Raw genomic sequence first — 17,864 nt, 5'->3', positions numbered from 1 at the left:
CACCTGACCGCCACCTGACCGCCGCCTGACCGCCGCCTGACCGCCGCCTGACCGCCGCCTGACCGCCACCTGACCGCCGCCTGACCGCCGCCTGACCGCCACCTGACCGCCACCTGACCGCCGCCTGACCGCCACCTGACCGCCACCTGACCGCCACCTGACCGCCACCTGACCGCCGCCTGACCGCCGCCTGACCGCCGTCTGACCGCCGCCTGACCGCCACCTGACCACCTCCTGACCACCTCCTGACCACCTCCTGACCACCACCTGACCGCCACCTGACCGCCACCTGACCGCCGCCTGACCGCCGCCTGACCACCACCTGACCGCCACCTGACCGCCACCTGACCGCCGCCTGACCGCCGCCTGACCGCCACCTGACCGCCTCCTGACCGCCACCTGACCACCACCTGACCGCCGCCTGACCACCACCTGACCGCCGCCTGACCGCCACCTGACCACCACCTGACCGCCACCTGACCGCCACCTGACCGCCACCTGACCGCCGCCTGACCGCCACCTGACCACCGCCTGACCGCCACCTGACCACCACCTGACCGCCACCTGACCGCCGTCTGACCGCCACCTGACCGCCGCCTGACCGCCGCCTGACCACCACCTGACCGCCACCTGACCGCCACCTGACCGCCGCCTGACCGCCGCCTGACCGCCACCTGACCGCCTCCTGACCGCCACCTGACCACCACCTGACCGCCGCCTGACCACCACCTGACCGCCGCCTGACCGCCACCTGACCACCACCTGACCGCCACCTGACCGCCACCTGACCGCCACCTGACCGCCGCCTGACCGCCACCTGACCACCGCCTGACCGCCACCTGACCACCACCTGACCGCCACCTGACCGCCGTCTGACCGCCACCTGACCGCCACCAGCTGTAAAAACCACAAACATTGTTTCTATAGTTTCTACCAGGAGAAGTGACAGTTGAAGCTCCTCACAGAACCAACAGAAAGTTCTGATGAAAGGTTCAGTCGGTTCGTTCTGCTGAAGCGTTGCCGTGACGATCTCTCTCCATGTGTTTTAGTGACGTAGCAGCAGGTCTGTAACACACTGCCTCCTCCACCCGCTCCTCCACCTGCTCCTCCACCCGCTCCTCCACAACTTTATTTTCATCATGAAAAAGATCCCGAGTCGCGATGAAGAGCCGATCTGGAGCGCCGCCGCGCCGCCGCGCCGCCGCGCCGTTAACCTTCCAAGGACAAAGCCAGAGTGAGGAGACAAACACAAAATGTCCCGCAAGACTAATTTAATGCCGACAACTGTGGAACCAAATTAATCACTTGGAGACACCGACTCAGACTGAACGACCTTGAGAACAGAGCAGAGGTCGTGCTGGACACTGCTGGACACTGCTGGACACTGTGTTGACTATAAGGTTTGGTGGACAGACGAGAGGACGGGTTCCAGCGGTTCTGCTTCCAGAAACAGCTTCCTGCTGCCTGATGTTCCATTAGAACCTCAGCTGGAAGAACACCTGCTTTATAGCGCCGCCGCCATGTTACTGTGCTGGTAGCGCCGCCGCCGCCATGTTACTGTGCTGGTAGCGCCGCCGCCGCCATGTTACTGTGCTGGTAGCGCCGCCACCATGTTACTGTGCTGGTAGCACCGCCGCCGCCATGTTACTGTGCTGGTAGCACCGCCGCCGCCATGTTACTGTGCTGGTAGCACCGCCACCATGTTACTGTGCTGGTAGCACCGCCGCCGCCATGTTACTGTGCTGGTAGCACCGCCGCCGCCATGTTACTGTGCTGGTAGCACCGCCACCATGTTACTGTGCTGGTAGCGCCGCCACCATGTTACTGTGCTGGTAGCACCGCCGCCATGTTACTGTGCTGGTAGCACCGCCGCCATGTTACTGTGCTGGTAGCACCGCCACCATGTTACTGTGCTGGTAGCACCGCCGCCATGTTACTGTGCTGGTAGCACCGCCACCATGTTACTGTGCTGGTAGCGCCGCCACCATGTTACTGTGCTGGTAGCACCGCCACCGCCATGTTACTGTGCTGGTAGCACCGCCACCGCCATGTTACTGTGCTGGTAGCGCCGCCACCATGTTACTGTGCTGGTAGCACCGCCGCCATGTTACTGTGCTGGTAGCGCCGCCACCATGTTACTGTGCTGGTAGCACCGCCGCCGCCATGTTACTGTGCTGGTAGCACCGCCACCATGTTACTGTGCTGGTAGCGCCGCCACCATGTTACTGTGCTGGTAGCACCGCCGCCATGTGGCTCCTCGTGGCCCTTGTGGCCCTCGTGGCCCTCGTGGCTCCTCGTGGCTCCTCGTGGCCCTCGTGGCTCCTCGTGGCCCTCGTGGCTCCTCGTGGCTCCTCGTGGCCCTCGTGGCTCCTCGTGGCCCTCATGGCCCTCGTGGCCCTCGTGGCCCTCGTGGCCCTCGTGGCCCTCGTGGCCCTCGTGGCCCTCGTGGCTCCTCATGGCCCTCGTGGCCCTCGTGGCCCTCGTGGCTGCAGCTCAGCTGAACATCCAGATCAGGAGATGAAAATCAAATAATGAAGGTTCTACATCGTGACTCATTTCATTTCCCTGCAGCTCCGAGGAGAAACGTCCAGACTGGAGTTCTTTATGGAAACGCCACAGGACTCACACACACACACACACACACACACACACACACACACACACACACACACACACACACACACACACACACACACACACACACACACACACACACACACACACACACACACACACACCTCATGAATGCCAGATTATTGCTGGAATGAAAGAGCAAACGTTCACATTGGCTGAATAAAGAAGCTCATAGAAACCTGAACACACAACCAGCAATTTAATCACCAGCTGGAACTGCATGTGAGCACCGTGCTGGAAAACCTGGAAATCCTTGATAGGCTTTAGTTAGGGTGTGTGTGTGTGTGTGTGTGTGTGTGTGTGTGTGTGTGTGTGTGTTTACACTCTGATATGTGAGCCCACTCAGACACACACCTAATTACATGTAGGCAGATATGCTCAGATCAAAGTACACAAACACTCCACATAAGGAACACACTCATTAATTAAATATGCACACACACACACACACACACACACACACACACACACACACGCTCAGCTGTGTGTGTGTTTCCATGTGTGCATGTCTTTGTCCTCACCTCCACCCCACCTCCACCCCACCTCCACCCCACAGGCAGATTTATGTCCTGGTGCAGCAGCACAGATTTGTGAGTCACTGGGTTTTTGGTCCCTCCTGCAGGACTTGCAGGTTCCTGTCAGGTCGGTTCTCGTCCAGGTGATTTGACGCTTGTTGTCCCGGAGCTGCTCTGCAGTGGAAACTACAAAGGCTCTGAGAGGATTTAGCTCTTTCTAAACTTTTCAAAAGCCTGCCAGTCTCAGGCCCCGTTTCCACGACGACGGTTCAAGTGGCGCCCGTTTTGCGTTTTGGTTTGACGTCTGAAGGGAAAGACTTTGAAAACGACGTCCATTTCCCCGGAAACATCAGAATCTCTGGAACGCAAGGTACTTTTCATGTTCCTGGTTGGTGAAGACATCTGATCCCAGATCAGCCCAGGAGATTCTAGTAGTAGTAGTAGTATTAGTAGTGGTAGTAGTAGTAGTAGTACTAGTAAGACGTCTGATCCCAGATCAGCCCAGGAGATTCTAGTAGTAGTAGTAGTATTAGTAGTGGTACTACTAGTAGTAGTACTAGTAAGACGTCTGATCCCAGATCAGCCCAGGAGATTCTAGTAGTAGTATTCGTATTAGTAGTAGTACTACTAGTAGTACTAGTGGTAGTAGTACTAGTAAGACGTCTGATCCCAGATCAGCCCAGGAGATTCTAGTAGTAGTATTCGTATTAGTAGTGGTAGTAGTAGTAGTGGTAGTGGTAGTAGTACTAGTAAGACGTCTGATCCCAGATCAGCCCAGGAGATTCTAGTAGTAGTATTCGTATTAGTATTAGTATTAGTATTAGTATTAGTATTATTAGTAGTAAGATTCTGCAGGTTGGTCATCATGAGAACATTCAGCTTCTCTCAGTCCATCCTGCTCTCCTTCTTCCTCATCACTCCTTCACTGTCTGCTCCTCCTCTCCACTTCTCTCATTCCACTCTGATTGTCTTCCTCTCTAATCTGCTGGCCTCTTTCATTCTGTCTGCTCATCCTTTATTCTCTCCGTCTGCCTGACGCTCCATTTCTCCTTTCAAAGCTTCTCTTGTTTTCTGCCGTTTCAACTCGTCCCTCTCTCCCTCCTCTCGTTCTGTCTCTTTCTCTCCCTCCTCTCGTTCTGTCTCTTTCTCTCCCTCCTCTCGTTCTGTCTCTTTCTCTCCCTCCTCTCGTTCTGTCTCTTTCTCTCCCTCCTCTCGTTCTGTCTCTTTCTCTCCCTCCTCTCATTCTGTCTCTTTCTCTCCCTCCTCTTGTTCTCTCCCTCCTCTCATTCTGTCTCTTTCTCTCCCTCCTCTCGTTCTGTCTCTTTCTCTCCCTCCTCTCGTTCTGTCTCTTTCTCTCCCTCCTCTCGTTCTGTCTCTTTCTCTCCCTCCTCTCATTCTGTCTCTTTCTCTCCCTCCTCTCGTTCTGTCTCTTTCTCTCCCTCCTCTCGTTCTGTCTCTTTCTCTCCCTCCTCTCGTTCTGTCTCTTTCTCTCCCTCCTCTTGTTCTCTCCCTCCTCTCATTCTGTCTCTTTCTCTCCCTCCTCTCATTCTGTCTCTTTCTCTCCCTCCTCTCATTCTGTCTCTTTCTCTCCCTCCTCTCATTCTGTCTCTTTCTCTCCCTCCTCTCGTTCTGTCTCTTTCTCTCCCTCCTCTCGTTCTGTCTCTTTCTCTCCCTCCTCTTGTTCTCTCCCTCCTCTCATTCTGTCTCTTTCTCTCCCTCCTCTTGTTCTCTCCCTCCTCTCGTTCTGTCTCTTTCTCTCCCTCCTCTCGTTCTGTCTCTTTCTCTCCCTCCTCTTGTTCTCTCCCTCCTCTCGTTCTGTCTCTTTCTCTCCCTCCTCTCATTCTGTCTCTTTCTCTCCCTCCTCTTGTTCTCTCCCTCCTCTCGTTCTGTCTCTTTCTCTCCCTCCTCTCATTCTGTCTCTTTCTCTCCCTCCTCTTGTTCTCTCCCTCCTCTCGTTCTGTCTCTTTCTCTCCCTCCTCTCGTTCTGTCTCTTTCTCTCCCTCCTCTTGTTCTCTCCCTCCTCTCGTTCTGTCTCTTTCTCTCCCTCCTCTCATTCTGTCTCTTTCTCTCCCTCCTCTCATTCTGTCTCTTTCTCTCCCTCCTCTCGTTCTGTCTCTTTCTCTCCCTCCTCTCGTTCTGTCTCTTTCTCTCCCTCCTCTTGTTCTCTCCCTCCTCTCATTCTGTCTCTTTCTCTCCCTCCTCTTGTTCTCTCCCTCCTCTCGTTCTGTCTCTTTCTCTCCCTCCTCTCATTCTGTCTCTTTCTCTCCCTCCTCTCATTCTGTCTCTTTCTCTCCCTCCTCTCATTCTGTCTCTTTCTCTCCCTCCTCTCGTTCTGTCTCTTTCTCTCCCTCCTCTCGTTCTGTCTCTTTCTCTCCCTCCTCTTGTTCTCTCCCTCCTCTCATTCTGTCTCTTTCTCTCCCTCCTCTTGTTCTCTCCCTCCTCTCGTTCTGTCTCTTTCTCTCCCTCCTCTCGTTCTGTCTCTTTCTCTCCCTCCTCTCATTCTGTCTCTTTCTCTCCCTCCTCTCGTTCTGTCTCTTTCTCTCCCTCCTCTCGTTCTGTCTCTTTCTCTCCCTCCTCTTGTTCTCTCCCTCCTCTCATTCTGTCTCTTTCTCTCCCTCCTCTTGTTCTCTCCCTCCTCTCGTTCTGTCTCTTTCTCTCCCTCCTCTCGTTCTGTCTCTTTCTCTCCCTCCTCTCATTCTGTCTCTTTCTCTCCCTCCTCTCATTCTGTCTCTTTCTCTCCCTCCTCTCGTTCTGTCTCTTTCTCTCCCTCCTCTCGTTCTGTCTCTTTCTCTCCCTCCTCTCATTCTGTCTCTTTCTCTCCCTCCTCTCATTCTGTCTCTTTCTCTCCCTCCTCTCATTCTGTCTCTTTCTCTCCCTCCTCTCGTTCTGTCTCTTTCTCTCCCTCCTCTTGTTCTCTCCCTCCTCTCATTCTGTCTCTTTCTCTCCCTCCTCTTGTTCTCTCCCTCCTCTCGTTCTGTCTCTTTCTCTCCCTCCTCTCGTTCTGTCTCTTTCTCTCCCTCCTCTCGTTCTGTCTCTTTCTCTCCCTCCTCTCGTTCTGTCTCTTTCTCTCCCTCCTCTCATTCTGTCTCTTTCTGAAACAATAACCATCCTTCACACGCCGCTGGCGCTTCGCCGTCCAGAGTCTCACGCTGCGCTGATTATGCAACACCGTCGCCACTGTTTGGAAACACGGCGAGGACACGTCCTCACGGCGAGGACACGGCGAGGACACGTCCTCACGGCGAGGACACGTCCTCACGGCGAGGACACGGCGAGGACACGTCCTCACAATGAGACCAACATACAAACGTGTCCTGCTGTTGGTCAATAAGACGCGTCACCAGAGTTCCTCGCGCCTCGTTTCCACCGTCAATAATCACTGATCATAGAACCGTCCCAGCGGGGACTCGTCCTCCAGGGGACCCGTCCTGATGGACGAGGATCAATACCTCATCAGAACCACTCAGTCCCTTGGACAAGCCGTCGGTGTCCAGTTGGACAGACGGGTCTCAGCGGGGACCTTCAGTACCGACGTGATGGAAACAAACCCGCTCAGCTTCTCTTCCCTGCGTCCATCAGCCAAAACAAGAAGACGTCCAACGTCTCCGTCCGTCCCCCTTCAGCTGGACTCGTTTCCATGGAAACATTCCTTCACTTCCCACCAGAACCAGCGACTCGTCACCCGTTCACCTCTCGTCCCCATGGACCCAAACAACAACAGGCGCTGTTCACCAGTTCACATGAAGCAGTTCTCATCTGGAGTCTCATTCTCACCTGGAGTCTCATCCACACCTGGAGTCTCATCCACACCTGGAGTCTCATCCACACCTGGAGTCTCATCCACACCTGGAGTCTCATCCACACCTGGAGTCTCATTCTCACCTGGAGTCTCATCCCCACCTGGAGTCTCATCCCCACCTGGAGTCTCATTCTCACCTGGAGTCTCATCCTCACCTGGAGTCTCATCCTCACCTGGAGTCTCATCCTCACCTGGAGTCTCATCCACACCTGGAGTCTCATTCTCACCTGGAGTCTCATTCTCACCTGGAGTCTCATCCACACCTGGAGTCTCATTCTCACCTGGAGTCTCATCCACACCTGGAGTCTCATTCTCACCTGGAGTCTCATTCTCACCTGGAGTCTCATCCACACCTGGAGTCTCATTCTCACCTGGAGTCTCATCCTCACCTGGAGTCTCATCCTCACCTGGAGTCTCATCCTCACCTGGAGTCTCATTCTCACCTGGAGTCTCATTCTCACCTGGAGTCTCATCCACACCTGGAGTCTCATCCACACCTGGAGTCTCATCCACACCTGGAGTCTCATTCTCACCTGGAGTCTCATCCCCACCTGGAGTCTCATCCCCACCTGGAGTCTCATTCTCACCTGGAGTCTCATCCTCACCTGGAGTCTCATCCTCACCTGGAGTCTCATCCTCACCTGGAGTCTCATCCACACCTGGAGTCTCATTCTCACCTGGAGTCTCATTCTCACCTGGAGTCTCATCCACACCTGGAGTCTCATTCTCACCTGGAGTCTCATCCACACCTGGAGTCTCATTCTCACCTGGAGTCTCATTCTCACCTGGAGTCTCATCCACACCTGGAGTCTCATCCACACCTGGAGTCTCATTCTCACCTGGAGTCTCATCCCCACCTGGAGTCTCATTCTCACCTGGAGTCTCATCCACACCTGGAGTCTCATCCTCACCTGGAGTCTCATCCTCACCTGGAGTCTCATTCTCACCTGGAGTCTCATCCACACCTGGAGTCTCATTCTCACCTGGAGTCTCATCCTCACCTGGAGTCTCATTCTCACCTGGAGTCTCATCCACACCTGGAGTCTCATTCTCACCTGGAGTCTCATCCACACCTGGAGTCTCATCCTCACCTGGAGTATCATTCTCACCTGGAGTCTCATCCTCACCTGGAGTCTCATTCTCACCTGGAGTCTCATCCTCACCTGGAGTCTCATCCACACCTGGAGTCTCATCCTCACCTGGAGTCTCATTCTCACCTGGAGTCTCATCCACACCTGGAGTCTCATTCTCACCTGGAGTCTCATCCACACCTGGAGTCTCATTCTCACCTGGAGTCTCATCCACACCTGGAGTCTCATCCTCACCTGGAGTCTCATCCACACCTGGAGTCTCATTCTCACCTGGAGTCTCATTCTCACCTGGAGTCTCATTCTCACCTGGAGTCTCATCCACACCTGGAGTCTCATTCTCACCTGGAGTCTCATCCACACACTGTCCATGTCCACTGTGTTCCATAAACAGTTGATTGTTGAACAGAGGACAGGAGGAAAAGAGCAGCAGTGAAAAGGTTAAAATCCCAGGTGAGGTGGGACAGGTGGAACTCGTAACGAAGGGACAAACGGAGGGAGACCACTGGTTGATAGGAAACACCAGGGGAGACACAGGGACAGACACAGGGACACACCAGTAGCAAGGACTGCCTGCAGGGTTCAGCGTCTTGCTGCAAAATCCTGAAATAAAGTGAAATAAAGTGAAATAAATTGAAATAAAGTGAAATAAACTGAAATGATGTGAAATGAACTGAAATAAATTCAAATGATGTGCAATGATGTTAAATAAAGTGAACTGCTATGAGGAAAGGTGTTGAACACATGAAGAAAGGGACTGATGAGAAGTTTCTCATCACGATGAGCAAAAGCAAAGAGCTCTCATCATCTTCACTGCTGCAAAACGATGATTTCACATCAACAGCCGGGAAAAATGGTGACGTGCTCAATATGCAGTGTACTGTGGCGCCGCCTGCAGCGGCCGGATCTCATCGTTCCGCTCACTTCATGTGAAAACAAAACAAAAGCTTCAGGTTCTGGCCTGTTTGCTGTGGTGGTCCTGGTCCTGGACCAGAACCCGGTTCACACTCACATCCACACCTGGTTCAGACCCGTTTACATGAAAACACCTGGTTTTTGTTTATTCATTTCACGTTTTCAAAACAAAATGTCTGTTTCTACGGCACAACTACTAGTTACTGTGGTGACCAGGACCAGGGCCGGGACCGGGACCGGGACCGGGACCAGGACCAGGACCGGGACCAGGACCGGGACCAGTGTCTTCACCCATTTCCAGGTCGGCGTGGTCCTAGTATTTTCTAAAAGCTCCACCTTGGGAGCAGTTTTGAGAAAAGCAGATGAGCTTCAGGTCTCCGTAGTGAAAACGGAGCCAAGAGTCAAAGACGTGTTTGTCCAGTGAATCCGTTGCCATGCCAACCGGCCTCCGGCCGCTGTTGGACGTTGGGAGGAAACCGGAGGATCGACAGGCGGCGGGACGTCGCCACCGGTTCACACGAGGAGTTTGTGGAGCGTCGGAGGAGAAACGAGTCGCCGTCAGACGGCGACTCGTTTCTCCTCCGACGCTCCACAAACTCCTCGTGTGAACAAACGTGAACCAGTGGCGACGTCCCGTCGAACGCCGCTGATGTTTACGTGTGAGAAGACGAGCCGCGCATCACGAAACGTAAAACAAAGAAGCACCGCGGGAGGAAACTGCAGGAGGAAGCTGCACGAGGAAGCTGCAGGAGGAAGCTGCAGGAGGAAGCTGCAAGAGGAAGCTGCAGGAGGAAACTGCAGGAGGAAGTTACAGGAGGAAGTTGCAGGAGGAAGCTGCAAGAGGAAGCTGCAGGAGGAAGCTGCAGGAGGAAGCTGCAGGAGGAAGCTGCAGGAGGAAGCTGCAGGAGAAAGTTGCAAGAGGAAGTTGCAAGAGGAAACTGCAGGAGGAAGTTGCAGGAGGAAACTGCAGGAGGAAGCTGCAAGAGGAAACTGCAGGAGGAAACTGCAGGAGGAAGTTGCAGGAGGAAGTTGCAGGAGGAAGCTGCCGGAGGAAACTGCAGGAGGAAGTTGCAGGAGGAAACTGCAGGAGGAAGTTGCAGGAGGAAGCTGCAGGATGAAGCTGCAAGAGGAAGTTGCAGGAGGAAACTGCAGGAGGAAGCTGCAAGAGGAAGTTGCAGGAGGAAGTTGCAGGAGGAAGTTGCAAGAGGAAACTGCAGGAGGAAGTTGCAGGAGGAAGTTGCAGGAGGAAACTGCAAGAGGAAACTGCAGGAGGAAACTGCAGGAGGAAGCTGCAGGAGGAAGCTGCAGGAGGAAGCTGCAGGAGGAAACTGCAGGAGGAAACTGCAGGAGGAAGTTGCGAGAGGAAACTGCAGGAGGAAGTTGCGAGAGGAAGCTGCAGGAGGAAGTTGCCGGAGAAAGCTGCAGGAGGAAGCTGCAGGAGGAAGCTGCAGGAGGAAGCTGCAGGAGGAAGCTGCAGGAGGAAGCTGCAGGAGGAAGCTGCAGGAGGAAGCTGCAAGAGGACGCTGCAGGAGGAAGCTGCAGGAGGAAGCTGCAGGAGGAAGCTGCAGGAGGAAACTGCAGGAGGAAGCTGCAGGAGGATGCTGCAGGAGGAAGCTGCAGGAGGATGCTGCAGGAGGAAGCTGCAGGAGGAAACTGCAGGAGGAAGCTGCAGGAGGAAGCTGCAGGAGGAAGCTGCAGGAGGAAACTGCAGGAGGAAGCTGCAGGAGGAAACTGCAGGAGGAAGCTGCAGGAGGAAGTTGCAGGAGGAAACTGCAGGAGGAAGCTGCAGGAGGAAGCTGCAGGAGGAAGCTGCAGGAGGAAGCTGCAGGAGGAAGTTGCAGGAGGAAGTTGCAGGAGGAAACTGCAGGAGGAAGCTGCAGGAGGAAGCTGCAAGAGGAAGCTGCAGGAGGAAGCTGCAAGAGGAAGCTGCAGGAGGAAGCTGCAGGAGGAAACTGCAAGAGGAAGCTGCAGGAGGAAACTGCAGGAGGAAGCTGCAGGAGGAAGCTGCAGGAGGAAGCTGCAGGAGGAAGCTGCAGGAGGAAACTGCAGGAGGAAGCTGCAGGAGGAAGCTGCAGGGACGAGAGGAAATGTTGACGAAGTGAGTTTCCGCTCGTCGTCGTCTGCAGCCGCAGATTCATGAATTAGCAATCCGGCAGCAGGTGTGAGGATGCAAGGCGGAGAAGACGCCGCCTTGCCTCGGCACCGCCACTCAGGCTTTAATGACTCCATCAGCCTGCCGCCACACTTCTATTCTTCTATTCAGCCGAGGACGACGCCTCTTAATTGAACCCGGCTGGATGGGCGGCGCCGCTGAAGCTGCTTGATTCCTCAGGAGGAAACTTCAGCAGCACTTCTGGTTCACACACACACACACACACACACACACACACACACACACACACACACACACACACACACACACACACACACACACACACACACACACACACACACACACACACACACACACACCACTGGAAGTGACAGATTGAAATGATTCCTACAACCAAACAGGGCCTCTCGTTCGCCCACTCTCTCGCTCAGCTTCAGACAATTTCTCATTTCCATAAAACTGCTTCAGGGAGCGAATCTGGTCATTGACTGGAAGTGGTGGAAGCGGCGGGGTTCGGCGGCGGCCGCTTGTTCAAACACGATGAAAAATAAATACAGAAAGCTGGAAGATCCAGGTGGGCAATGAAAAATTCAAACCTGCTTGACAAACGCAAACAGAGGAAACACCTCGGTTCTCCTGCTGCAGCTTCAGCAACCTCACTGCTTCGTTCTGCTGCAGCAAGGTAAAACAAAATGATGTGCAGAATAACTGGAGTGTTAAAAACGCCTGCAGGTTTCAGTAAAGCAGCGACACGTTCAGAGCTCGTTAACACACAATGATTTGAAATCATATATATATATATATATATACACATCTATATATATCGAGAGACATTTCTGGATCCAGTCAGTGAAAGTTGCACTGAGTCGTCAGATCATCAGATTGTTGGCGAGCCGGACACTCGGCGCCACGTCTACCTGAGAATCTTGAGTGTTTTCGGCGAGGCCCCAGGGACCCAGGAGACCCAGGAGGCCCAGGAGGCCCAGGAGGCCCAGGAGGCCCCGGGGACCCAGGAGACCCAGGAGACCCAGGAGGCCCAGGAGGCCCCGGGGACCCAGGACGTGCTGTGGCCAATTTGTAATTTTTTAATCATTTGGTTTGTTTATTTGTTTAGGGTTCCTCTTATCTTTTCCGTCTGCTATTGATCAGTCTTGTTTTTGATGGAGAACAACGTCCCCCATTAAATCAGCAAGGATCATTTATAATTACCGTTAAGTTCCCCTGGTTCTGCCAGGCAGGGTTGAGAATCGTCTTCCTCCTCGTGTTTTAAACACTTCCTGTCCAGCCCAGTCGGGACCAGCCCCGTCCCTCCGGGGTCTTCCCTCCTGGACGGGCTAGGACCTTCAGGACCAGCCCCGTCTCTCCGGTGTCTTCCCTCCTGGACGGGCTAGGACCTTCAGGACCAGCCTCGTCTCTCTGGTGTCTTCCCTCCTGGACGGGCTAGGACCTTCAGGACCAGCCCCGTCTCTCTGGTGTCTTCCCTCCTGGACGGGCTAGGACCTTCAGGACCAGCCCAGATCCACTCTGCCTTCCCAACCCCTGGAAGCCCCAGAGAAGAGAGAGGATCTAAAGACCTCCCCCTCCACTGGACTGGTTAATTGGTTTATTGGTTGGCTACTGCGAGGTGCGGCTACCGCGAGGTGCGGCTACAGCGAGGTGGGGCGAGGGCTTACTGCGAGGTGCGGCTACTGCGAGGTGCGGTCACTGCAGGTCTGGTTGCTACTTAATGAGCCTCTCCGCCCGTCTAACTCCGGGAGGAGGGGCGAGGAGAGAGAAACACCCCCCAAGCAAAGTCTAATGCCTTCAGCCTTCTACTCTTCTGTTTGTCAAAACAAAAACATTGTTTGAATGTTCAAGCTTCCAGTCTCGTCCAATCAGGACGCAGAAACACAAACGGTTGACCTCGACTTCCTCCACATAAAATCTAAACAAATCCAGAATTTAAACAAAAACATTTTTTCATTGCTTGAAATGTCTAAAGATGGAGTGCGACGCTGCCCCCTAGTGGCTGGAGGAGGAATTCAATTCTACTACATTCTTTTATATTCACGTCATTTCTAAGGCCCAGTTTCCATGGCAACCTTTTTAAATGAAAACACGGTTTGTTCAGGGGCTAGGGCTTCCGGGCTAGGGGCCTGAACAGGCCCCTAGCCCGTTAGCACGTTAGCACGTGCTAACGGGCTAACGTTAGCACGTTAGCCCGTTAGCCCGTTAGGCAGCGCCGGCCACACAGGAGATTCAAGGCGCGGCGGCGGGAGGCGGGATGTTGGACTTGCCTTCGCCGTGTGGCGGCGGACGCGACTCACACTGAATGCTAATGGCGCTCCGGAACTGGCGGTAGTGCAAATTAGCCGGCGCAGCGGCGGCGACGCACGGCAGATTGACTGGCGCTGCAGCAGGGAGCGGCGCTCACTGAGTGGAAGAGCCTCTTCCTCCCTCCTCCCTCTCGCTTGTTGACAAACAATCTCATTCTGACCGGCGTTTACAAAACAACAGTTTGTGACACAGTAAGACGTCGTTTCAGTCTCACGCCTCTGGAGCCCAACGGCGAAGGAGAGACGCTGTGAGTCCAGGTGGACGGGAGGCGGGTCTGAGGGCCGGCCGGCCCCGCCCTCCGTCAGCTGGCTCAGCGCCACCGCCCTCCGTCAGCTGGGAGCAACACCACCGCCCTCCGTCAGCTGGCTCAGTGCCACCGCCCTCCGTCAGCTGGCTCAGCGCCACCGCCCTCCGTCAGCTGGGAGCAGTGCCACCGACCTCCGTCAGCTGGCTCAGCACCACTGCCCTCCGTCAGCTGGGAGCAGTGCCACCGACCACCATCAGCTGGCTCAGCACCACCGCCCTCCGTCAGCTGGGAGCAGCGCCACCGACCTCCGTCAGCTGGCTCAGCACCACCGCCCTCCGTCAGCTGGGAGCAGCGCCACCGACCTCCGTCAGCTGGGAGCAGCACCACCGCCCTCCGTCAGCTGGCTCAGCACCACCGCCCTCCGTCAGCTGGGAGCAGCACCACCTACAGCTGAATCTGAGGTGCATCGCTCCGTCGGGAAACAAGACGATCGATCTCCTTCATAGAACTTGTTCACTGTTGAATTGAAACGTTTGTCCAGGTCGTCGACTGACGACGGTTCCGCGGGAATACAGTGACGGTTCCTGCCGGTTCTCCGTCATCAGTAATGTCCAATTTCAAATACAAATTGTATTTATAGAGCACTTTTCAGACGACGACAAAAATTGCAACATATCAAATATAGTAGAAAAAAGTAGAATAAGAGAAAATAAAAACACGTACACACACACACACACATTGGTACATGCTCTCAGGAGCAGGATGGCGGCGGCGGCCATGGAAGCGGTGAAATGATTAGTTTCAGGTGAAGCTGAAGGACGGCGCGTCTCGTCCTCGGGGACTAACGTTGTTAGGCGTCTTGTGTTCGTGTGTAATTGGAGGGTGTGGGGATTCTCTGCTCACTAAGTGATTCGGGCCTGTTGGGGGTGGAGGTGGAGGTGGAGGAGCGTCCCGGAGCGCCGTGTCCTCGCCGCCTGCTGCAGTGTTCATCGCTACGCCCCCTGCTGAGATTCATTATTCATGTGGTTTGAACCGACGCTCGCTGACAGGAACGTTGTTGTTGTTGACACTTGATCAACTCCCGCAGAGTCCCGGTGTTCCGACTGTCCGTCCCGTCATCCTGCCGTGTCCCGGTGTTCTGACTGTCCGTCCCGTCATCCTGCCGTGTCCCGGGGTTCCGACTGTCCGTCCCGTCATCCTGCCGTGTCCCGGTGTTCCGACTGTCCGTCCCGTCATCCTGCCGTGTCCCGGTGTTCCGATCTGTCCGTCCCGTCATCCTGCCGTGTCCCGGTGTTCCGACTGTCCGTCCCGTCATCCTGCCGTGTCCCGGTGTTCCGACTGTCCGTCCCGTCATCCTGCCGTGTCCCGGTGTTCCGACTGTCCGTCCCGTCATCCTGCCGTGTCCCGGTGTTCCGACTGTCCGTCCCGTCATCCTGCCGTGTCCCGGTGTTCCGATCTGTCCGTCCCGTCATCCTGCCGTGTCCCGGTGTTCTGACTGTCCGTCCCGTCATCCTGCCGTGTCCCGGTGTTCCGACTGTCCGTCCCGTCATCCTGCCGTGTCCCGGTGTTCCGATCTGTCCGTCCCGTCATCCTGCCGTGTCCCGGTGTTCCGACTGTCCGTCCCGTCATCCTGCCGTGTCCCGGTGTTCCGATCTGTCCGTCCCGTCATCCTGCCGTGTCCCTCCTGCCTCCCGCCGCCGCTTCACTCCTGCTTTTTCATCTCCTGCTTTTCATGGTTTTCTCGGGGAGCCGACGAAGAAACGACGCAAACTTTGGCACCGAGTTGAGTTTATGTGTGACGCTGCTGCGGGACACGAGTTCCCTGCCCTGGATGCACGGCACGCCGCCGCGCCGTTTTACACGACTGTTAAAGAACAAACAAGCTGAAGAACGAAATAAATAATAAATAAACTCAAATATCGCAACTTTGAAAGAACGAGCAGCGACCGGCATGTAGGGCTCCCAGGGGACAGGGAGTGTGGGGTGGGGGGACATGGGAGATGTGGGGGACATGAGAGACGTGGGGGGACATGGGAGACGTGGGGGGACATGGGAGACGTGGGGGACATGGGAGACATGGGGGGACATGGGACCTGTGACCTGTTGACCTGTTGACCTGTGACCTGTTGACCTGTGACCTGATGATGTAACAGCTTAACGTCAAGCCCCATTTCCACAGCAACGTTCCAATGTTCAAATTTCGTCTCAGGAAGATTTCACGTTCCATGGCGCCGTCCTTCCTGAAGGACGTCTGTCCCACCGGAGTCACGGAGTCAAAGACAACAGACTGAATCTGAAGGACGTTTAAATGAAGTGTTGAACTAGAAGTTGACATCAGCAGGAACCAACTCCCAACTCCCAACTCCCAACTCCCAACTACCAACTCCCAACTCCCAACTCCCAACTCCCAACTACCAACTACCAACTCCCAACTCCCAACTCCCAACTACCAACTCCCAACTCCCAACTCCCAACTCCCAACTACCAACTACCAACTCCCAACTCCCAACTACCAACTACCAACTACCAACTACCAACTACCAACTCCCAACTACCAACTCCCAACTACCAACTACCAACTCCCAACTACCAACTCCCAACTCCCAAACTCATATGATCCTATCCTGCACCGAACGATGGCCGCCGCCGCCGCCGCCGCTAGCGGTGTGAGCTAGCGGTGTGAGCTAGCGGTGTGAGCTAGCCGGACATCAGAGACGGCGTGAAGAGGAAACAGATCAAGTCCACGATGACGTCACAAGATCTGCTTCTTCCACCTCAGCGCTCACACACCCTCACATGAAGACACCTGCCCGTTTCCACGACAACGCTCCGAACAAGCTGATCCACGAGGGGGTGCTGTTGTGTGTTTTTGTAATGAAACTTCTCACACACACACACACACACACACACACACACACACACACACACACACACACACACACACACACACACACACACAGAAGCCCCGAGGCTCTGGTGAGAGTCTGGCCACCAGATGAGACAAACGTCTCGTGGTCTCCTGAGGATTCCTGCTCTTGACGAACACGTGACTTTCCCCGCGGCAGTGGAACCAGTCCACATCTGGGTGTCCGCGCACACCAAGCGGACGTTCGCTCCATGTGGCGGGGGGAACCGGCCCGGCGTGTCCACATCGCGGGAGGGAAGACTCCGTGACCACGTGAGGCGACTGCAGAGCCGAAGCCTCGCCGTGTGCAGGAGGCTGCTGCCGACCACGACCCTGCCGGGGGGGGGGGGGGGCGTCCAGAGGACTCGCTACCTGACAGGAGTTGTGCTTCAGAGTTTCACCCACAATCAGCTTTTAATGGCGACGGGACCCGAGGAGCAGGGGATCAAAGGGTGAAGGTTCGGGGCTTTGAGCCGCACGGTGCAGATTTCAGGCAGGAGGATCGTGACGAGGTCGGCGTTTCTGAAAATCCGACTTCACGCCAAATAGCGCCGTCTCGTCGGCTGCAGTGCCGCTACAGACTGTGGACGGTGCACCCTACACGGGACCGACCGACCGCCGGACGCACTGGAGCCGTCCGTCAAACTACAGGATCCACAGCAGCGCAGAGGGAACCCCCCCCCCCCCCCCCCCCCCCCAGAGCAGCGGCACGGTGACAAGCAGGAAGAAGACGCCTTACCTCTGGAGTCAGATGCCAAAGTCGCAGTCCGGGGCAAGGCGGGGAACCATGGAGCTCCTCACTGCTCTGACTCTCCACGTCCTCCCAGAACCCTGGGCTGGACCTGCTGGGGTTCAGAGGCTGGAGTCCAACAGGACCGGCCGGCGGCTCAGAGGAAGTGACATGCTGCTGCTGCCTGGGGGGGTCCGGAGCCTCACACCGGGGTCTGGCCGGGGTCCGGAGCCTCACACCGGGGTCTGGCCGGGGTCCGGAGCCTCACACCGGGGTCTGGCCGGGGTCCGGAGCCTCACACCGGGGTCTGGCCGGGGCACAGACGAGCCTCAGAGTTGTAATAATCCAGAGCAGGGAGAGAAGTCAGCCTCCTCCAGGGGGAAGAGGATCCAGAAGTCAGCCTCCTCCAGGGGGAAGAGCTTCCAGCAGGAACCCGTCAGACGGCGAGCAGCAGCAGGAGGAAGAGGAAGAAGAGCTGCTGCGTCCACATCGCCTCCAGTCCACGTCTCTGCTTCACGACAAGACGATCACATGAAGAGCTCCAGCAGAACACAGCATCGCCGCCGACACCTTCGTCTTCATCAGCAGCATCTTCATCAGCT

At 55.6% G+C, this 17,864-nt stretch overlaps 1 protein-coding gene across 1 annotated transcript in view; it reads right to left on the bottom strand.

Annotated features, from left to right (window-relative positions):
- Window positions 1–17,441, bottom strand: part of sgcd (sarcoglycan, delta (dystrophin-associated glycoprotein)) — a 125,378-nt gene extending 107,937 nt beyond the window's left edge. Inside the window, exon 1 of the mRNA XM_080508263.1 lies at window positions 17,272–17,441. The gene's annotated coding sequence lies outside the window, so the exon portion shown is untranslated. The remainder of the gene's footprint in view (window positions 1–17,271) is intronic.
- Between the last annotated feature and the right edge of the window lie 423 nt (window positions 17,442–17,864).

Source organism: Blennius ocellaris (assembly GCF_963422515.1).
Source record: "Blennius ocellaris genome assembly, chromosome: 14".
NCBI classification, from domain to species: Eukaryota; Metazoa; Chordata; class Actinopteri; order Blenniiformes; family Blenniidae; genus Blennius; species Blennius ocellaris.
The sequence above is the reverse complement of the archived record's forward strand: the minus strand, read 5'-3'. Positions and strand labels throughout refer to the sequence as shown.